This window comes from Calidris pugnax, unplaced genomic scaffold, assembly GCF_001431845.1.
Source record: "Calidris pugnax isolate Ruff unplaced genomic scaffold, ASM143184v1 scaffold1156, whole genome shotgun sequence".
NCBI lineage: Eukaryota > Metazoa > Chordata > Aves > Charadriiformes > Scolopacidae > Calidris > Calidris pugnax.
The window spans coordinates 477,390-485,091 of NW_015094503.1; the positions used below are offsets into that span (position 1 = coordinate 477,390).

Sequence of the window (7,702 nt, forward strand, 5' to 3'; positions counted from 1 at the left end):
CCCCCGCCGCTCCCCGCACCGTGCCCCGCAGCCCCGGCACTCCCCGTCCCCAGCCCCGTCCCCCAGCCCCGTCCCGTTCTCTTCCCTGGGGTTTTTTACCCCCCCCGCACCTCGGTCTCTCCTGCTTTTAAGCAGGCAAAGGTTGCTCTTTCCTAAAGGACAGAACAAGCCGCCGAAAACAAACAAACAAAAATGCCAAAACAGATAAAAAGCATTTTTATTTTCTTTCCATGACGCGTATGCCTGCCTGCTCGGGAGTGACACTATTTCAGGCATGTCTATTATTTATGTTTCACTATATTTATATTAATTAGAGACGCCATCCATGTACGTAGCTCTCCAGCTTCAAAAAAAAGCAGGAGAAGGGGACTGACAGCTGAGACTGAATATTCACGAGAGAAAAAGGCAGAGGAGCAGAATACCCAGCTATAGCTGCACTCTGCCTGCTGGTCCATTCGACGTTTCTGCTCTACACCTGGGATGTCTCCAGTCCCAGCCCCACTTCTCCTCCTTCCCCTCCTGGCTGGGACCCCAGAGAGATGCGTCGGGGCTCCTGGCTGGGATGCTGAGGATGACAGAGTCCCCAGGCATGCCAGTTTAAGGGGACATGGTGGCACTGTGCCTGGGCAAGAGAAACATCCCCTCAAAGCACCCACTCTCCCCTGATGATGGGCTGTAGCGAAGCACAGAGTCGTCCCACCTTGCTGAGCAGAGGAAAGAGGGCCCTGAGCTCCCCAGCTCCCCTCCATGCTGATTGTCTCCCTTGGGCATTGTAAGCTGTGCCCACACCTAGCTGAAGCCTCTTCCCTGAGACGAGTGTCCCAGCCTTGTCTTTGTCCTGTCCGATGGCTCCAGGTCACTTCTCCTCCATCCCGGGGAGGTCTCTCTGCAGGGAAGAGGTGTTTTGCCAAACCTGTGGGTGAGAGGAGGAGGAGGAAGAGAGTAGGGAAGGCTCCTGGCTGGACACCAGCTATTGCCTTCACCTAGGGTACCAGGGCACATTGGCCCCGGGTTGGGCAGGGGGATACCCGACCAGAGCTGGTGAAATACCTCCTGCAAAGGCTCGACTGGCAGACACAGAGTCCTTTTCCCAGAAAGAAACCCTGCCCAGCTCAGGGCTGACCCTGGCCTCTGCGGGAGCGATGCACCCAGGGTGTGCTATTACCTCCAGAAATGCTCTCAGGCTGGCACCAGCACCCCCGGGGCTTTCCAGATGGCTGGGAGCTCCCACAGCTTTTGCCAGGGGTTGGAAATGGCCCTGCATGAGTGGTGCAAGAATATTTTCTTCAAGCAGGGGGTCCATCCTGACCATGAGAAGTCAATGCTGCGCTCCCCAACTCTGCATTGGGTTTCCTAGTTCTGCCCAGGCTATTGGTGAAACACTCCCAGCACACCCAGATGAAAGAGTTTCATTCTTTCCCTGCATCCAAGTAGGTTTTCCTTCCAGGGATTAATTAGTAAATTGAAATGGTAGAAAGACAAAATTATTATGATTAGGCACAAGCCTCAGTGATGATGTCTCTCTCTTGCAGATCTGCATGCTGTGTCGCAGCACGTGCCCACCTCCCTCAAAGGGCTGCGGGCAGCAGATTTCCCCCCCTCCCCCCTCAGATTGATTCCCTTAGTGGGAAAGACCCTGGGGTTGGGGTTTGGGTGGATAATAGCTACTTAGAGGTGCCTTAAACATCGATCCCCAGGCTCAAAAGCCCTGACGATGGTGCCTGGAGTGCCCTGCACCTGCAGGAGAAGGATGGTCCCTTTGCTGGGGCATCAGCAGCCCGATCCGGGGGTGCTGGCAGCAGCTGCGAAGCCTCTGGGTGCTGCTGCCCCCATGGATGCTGGAGGTGAAAAACCCAGGTGAAGAGAAGTGGGAAGAAAAACGTGCTGGCACGGGGACACGGCCCTGTTTCACAGTCTCTCCCTCTCTCCCTGGTCCCCATCAGTTCACCTCCACTCTCCCTGCCCTGCTGACAGCTCCTTGCCGCGGGTCAGCGATGACCCACCACCCACCAGAGACCCCACAGCTGTGGCCACCCGTGCCACCTCGTCACAGCCTCCTGCCAAACCCTGTGTCCCCAGGCCGGGGCTGGCCGAGCCTCGCTTTCCAGATTAATGCGAGTGATGTACTGCAAGCTGGACTCATCAGAGTTGCATCCCCATTTTCTAACCCCATCCAAAAAAGCTGTCACTTTTTGCCTGGCAAAAATTGTCCTTCTTAAACTAAGTCACTTATTCTGATGCTCAGTAGTTTCTTCTTTTTCCTTGGTTCCCCCTGGCAAGAGCTCAAACCCCAGCAGGGATCAGCAGGCAAAAGGGTGGGCAAAAACGTAGGCAGAAACGGCAGGTTCCTGCAGCTTTGGGGGTGAAATCCTGTCCTTGTCCCTTCTGCCCAGCACCCACAGGACTCGGGCACCCGGGCTCCCAAGGAGGTGGTTGCTTTGTCCAGAGTGGGCACAGAAGCAAGGCAAACCTGATTTTGGAGCCACCCAAAAGGAAGATGACACTTTTCTCAGGGTAACAAGTGAAGAAGAGATTAGAAGTGTCTTTTCATCACCCGGGCAGATTCAGAACATTTTTAACAGCTCTCTTCTTGCTTTAACTCTGGTTAATTTGCTCTTGAAACGTTGACCCGAGGTGATGCCACGGTTTGCTGCTAACTTAGTTGTAGTGCCACCTCCCCTGCCTGGGCTCTGTTACGTAGGGGAGAAGGAATCCCTAGCAATTATAACTTGATTATTTTACTGAATGTGTGATTACAAACGGGAACCGCAGAGCCCGTTAGGGCTCTGAGTAATGAGCACTGCAGACAAGATACAATTAAAACAACCTCAGGCTCCCCTGGCCCCAGCTCTTGCTCCAAAGACAAGCAGGCTGCCTTCACTCACCCCCCAGTTATTTCTCAATGACCAGAGGAAAGATGGTAAATTTCAAAGTGGGGGAAAAAAACCCAACAAAAAACACTTGAGAAATTTCCAGGCTGATTTTTTTTTTTTTTTACAGCTTTTGTTCTTCTCAGTGGTGGTGCCCTGGGGACAGGCAGGGGGAAGGACGAGCTCTCCCGCTCCTGCCCAGCTTTATATTAAGTCACAGTGAGCCTGGAGAGTGGCAGATTAGGCTGGAAATTAGAAAACGCGGCAGGGATGGGATGTCTCCCAAGAGGGACTCAGCCACAGAGGCTGGGAGACACCAGTATGGCCAAACTGTCCTCTTCCCAGGCACCAGTCACGGCAATGCAGGGTGCCCCGGGTCACACTGGGGCTCCTGTCCACAGCAGGGCAGGACAGCCGGCTGCTTTTTTTTGCCGTGTGTTTTGCCAAAGAACTTGGTGTCACCTCAGCAGGTTTTTCTCAGGCTCCTGCCTGGACGTGCTGTGCATCGTGGGGGAAACAACAGCATCTCTGCTGGTAGCTGCCGGCTGCCTCCGTTCCTGCCTCCTGTGCCTGGAGAGTGAATGGCCCCGCTCTCCCCCCCAGCGTGATTTTTAAGCACGATGACATTCTGGAGGGTGAAATATTTCTAATTGTGGAATATATGGGGCTGGCGTCGTGGGGGAGCGCTGGCGGGCGCTGCAGCGAGGCAGGCAGAGGGCAGAGGTGCCGCAGTGCCAGCAGCAGCTCTGCGGGGCTGTGCAGCTCTCGCCCGAGCCCGGCTGCTGCGCGGAGCCAGCTCGCTGTCGGGGAAAGATGGTGCGTGCGAGTGAGTCAGGGATTTGGGCGAAGAGGCGTTCTCCTGAGGCTGGAGGAGGACGCCATGCTGAGGTGGCCACCAGCAGCATGGAGCCTGCCAGCCGCTGGCTCCATCTGAGCCGGGGTGCTGGGCACGGGCTGGGGAAACCCGGGCAGGAGGGAGCTGGGTGACCCAGAGCGGTGCTGTGGGCTGAGTCACGGCACCCACGGGTGCACTGCTAAACGTCAGCCCTGCCCTGTTTCCCCTGGAGTGATCTTGGGTCTGCAGAAGATGATGACGGTGCCAACAGCTCAGGAGGTGACGGCATCACAGCGTCACGGTGTCATCAGCTGCCAGCCGCGAGCACCAGGCACAGCCACACACCTGAAATGCAGGGTGCAGTGCCGCGCCTTCCCATCCATGTCCCTACCTCGTTGTTCCCCAAAATTACACCATGCCAGAGCAAAGACAGGAGGGAGGCTTCAGCCCAGCCCTGCAGGAGGTGCTCTGCCTGTGTCTGCTAATGTTGGTGTGATATTGTGTTAATAAAACACATAGAAAAGTGTGCCGTAGACTGCCATGTCCGTGCTCCCAGTGGTTATCTCAACTTGAATAAATAGCAGAGTGGAAAAATCAGATGTTCAATGAAATACATGGAAAAACCCTCTTGTACAGAGATACCAACATATCACCTGCAGCCTGAAGCAGCCCGTGCTGGGAGTTCATTGCACACACCTGGGCACAGCTGGGTGCCTCCAGCAGGAAGAGGGAGGTGGGAAGAGGAGGAGGGCAGGTGATGAGCACCAAGCAAATCTGGGGTGCAGGAGCCCGTGCCAAGGTAGAGCCCCAGCTCTGTGCCCTCGGGGCAGGAGCAGGAACAGCAGGCTCCTGCCTCCCCTCGGCTCAGGCTGCTGCCTTGCTCGGAGCAGAGCAGGGAAGGGAGTCAGGGAGCTGTCAGGTGTTGTTAGCGGTGTGACATCTCTTAATAAGGCCCATCTGGTTGGAAGGCAGCAGATCCGGCAGGATTTCTGCGGGCCTGATGGCAAATGCTTTTGCCAAGGTTTTACAATCAGCATTAATAAACACGCTGGGGCGGCATTTGGCACCGGGAGCTAAAACTTCCCAGGCTGAGACTGAGAAAAAACAGAATTACAGCAAAACCTCTCGCTGCACAGCAGAACTCCTGCTCAACTCCTTCCACCTCCTGGGACGTGTGGGTCCCGCACAGCCTGCGAACACTTACCTGGCTGCGGGTTGCTTCTGGTGGGGTTGCTGGTTCCCACTGATACCCCAGTCCCTCTGGGAGTGCGTGCGTGGATCCTGCACCCTTAAATAAAAGGCTGGGTGGGCTGCCCAGCTTTTCCACCGGCTTTTCACCCTTGAAGAGCCACTGGACCTTTATCCGAATCTCTATCCTTCTCATCCCGCATCACTGCACCGTGAGGGACACGAGTGGCTGCGTGGGGCGATAACCGTGGGATGGAAAGGCCTGTCCTCCGGGAAGAGGGATTGTGGGGATCAAACCTGCTGTGACAAACCTGTGTCTCACCAGCAGCCACGTGTCACGCAGGCAGCGGGCTCTTGTAAAGCAGGATGGCAATGTACAGAAAGTGTCTGGGAGGGAACAGCTGGACCCGTAGGTGTGGAATAGCGGCAGAAAAACCCCATGTGATTTAGGGAAATGCCACATTTGGGGATGATGAAAGGGTAGAGCTGAACCGAGTGGCTGTTGATGAATCACAGGGCTTTAGGGAACACGCTTGCGGGTGTTCAAACTACTCTGTAAAGCTTGGCTCAGTTCTGGCAGACGTTTGGGCGTTGCAGGAATGGGCTCTGCTGCCCATTCCCGGCTTCTCCCACCCGAGCCGGGGAAACGGAGTGGGGCAGAGAGGGGAAGGGAATGCCGCGGTGCCCATGGGGGACCCCGCACACTGCTGGCCCCGGGGCAGGGGAAGGGGCCGGCAGATGTTACCTCGGGCTGGAGCCCCAAAGTGTGTGGTCCCAGGGCAGCGTGGCGTGAGCTGAGCTTTGCTGGGTCAGCCGTGCCCTGGGGACCGCAGAGCCGCTGGGGAAGGATGGAGGAGATGGCTGCTGCTGCATGGGGTTGGCAGGAGCTGGCAGATCTTCATTTGCTGCTGTCTTTTCTACTCCCAGCTCTGCCTGCCAGACCTCCAGCCCCGGCATGCTGTGGCAGCACTTACAGCATGAGGAAGGCAAGGAGCAGCAAGGCTGGGGTGGTGTAAGACACTGGCACCCCAAGGCCAGTGCCCAAGGCACATTGGCAGCCCAAGGAACCCCTCTGCTCCTGCTCACACCCAGATAGAGACTTGGCTGCCCCCAGCTCCCGTGCCCTGCAGAGCCCTGAATGATCCCTTGGATGCTTTGGCCTCCCTTAGGTGAGCAGGATTAAATTCGCCTCATTAGAATCATAGAATCATAGAATGGTTTGGGTTGGAAGGGACCTCAAAAATCATCGAGTTCCAACCCCCCCGCCATGGGCAGGGACACCTCCCTAGAGCAGGTTGCTCAAGGCCACATCCAGCCTGGCCTTGAACACTTCCAGGGATGGGGCAGCCACAACTTCCCTGGGCAACCTGTTCCAGTGTCTCACCACTCTCAGAGTAAAAAATTTCTTCCTGAGAAAGGAAATTTCTTCCTTAGAAACCCCATCAGGCTGAGGAGTGTGGAGTGCCAGGCTGTGGGGGACACCGGGTCTCCCCGTGGCAGGCTTCACAGGGCTGCTGGCAGGGACAGGGGTGGCACTGAATCAAACTGTCTCCAAGGCGCTGATGTTGGGCATCCTTGGGGATGCCCTTCCCGTTATTCCTGCAGCCAGTCCAGACCGTGTCCCTGCTGTGGCTGCTCTTCCCCAGGGTCATGATGCTGGGTTGTAGGTCTCCCCAAAGCCCGAGCAGTGTGCCCAAGGGCTGGCTGGAGGGCTCCTCTCTCTGAGCAGTAAGAAGAATCGCTCAAAGTATATACTTCCTTAAATCCCTTGAACTCCCGAATTAAAATAAGGATGTGGGATTTAAGTTGGAAGGGTTTGAAGCAGATATTTTTGTTATACATCATCATGCCTGTCACGAGTCTAAAATATTTGAAAGGGCTGTATAAATAGCCGTTTGGTCACCTTTTCCCAGCTGGCTCCTGCCTTCCTCTATCTCACAGCTGCAATGGAGCAGGGAAGCGTGTGTGGCACTCAGGAATGTGCGGTTTTACTTTCGGTTACTTTCTGTGTTTCCATGAGAGATGTTGTCAAAAGCCTTGTTTCATCCAAAATAGGAGAGAGGAGAAGGGAGGAGAGGAGAGGACCAGGACACATGAGGATGCTGCTTCCCCGAGCATCACTCAGACACCCACAGACTGTCAGGATAAAATTGTTGGCAGCGAAATGCCATCAATGTTACTGGGAACTGCACCACGCTCTGGGCAATTCCTGTGTCAACCCCAGAACTCCCAGCGTGTGAAACAGGGGAATTTTTGTGAAATTTTCAGTGGAGAGAGGGGCGAAAAGCCAGAAGCTGTTTCTCACCTCGACAGCTGGACCAGCTGGGGAAGCCTGGGGGCATGGTTCAGGATGCCCCACATCTTCTTCCCCGTCAGCCTGCTCCCAGGCATCACCCCAGGCCAGCGGCTGGTAGAGATGCTCTGAGGTCTGCCCTGGAAACACCCACCAGGCACTGGGGGCTGGGAGAATCTCTGACGTTACTCTTTGGTTGTGGTTTTTTTTTTAAGCTACATGAAGAAGATGTTTCCATTAAAAGACCTTCTGGGTCTAAGATGTGAATCCACAACCGCAGCCAGCCAGCTTGTCTCGGTTTCAGCTTAAGACTCGCCGCTGCCGGGGCCGGGGCCGCAGCCACTGGGAGATGAGAAACATTTGCCATATGCTGAGGGATTACTGTATAAAACCGAGATGCTTGGCTGCACACCAAGTTACAGGGTTTCCAAATAGAGTCTGAATCCTGGACAGAAAAGTTCCAACTAAATATAGCCATGACAGCCTCAGAGTTGACTTGTTTGTTTTTTTTTTTTT

At 55.3% G+C, this 7,702-nt stretch overlaps 1 protein-coding gene across 1 annotated transcript in view; it reads right to left on the bottom strand.

Moving 5' to 3' along the window:
* The window catches only part of DGKG (diacylglycerol kinase gamma), a 25,795-nt gene extending 25,659 nt beyond the window's left edge, over positions 1 to 136 (bottom strand). The window contains exon 1 of the mRNA XM_014962955.1: positions 111 to 136. The gene's annotated coding sequence lies outside the window, so the exon portion shown is untranslated. The remainder of the gene's footprint in view (positions 1 to 110) is intronic.
* Between the last annotated feature and the right edge of the window lie 7,566 nt (positions 137 to 7,702).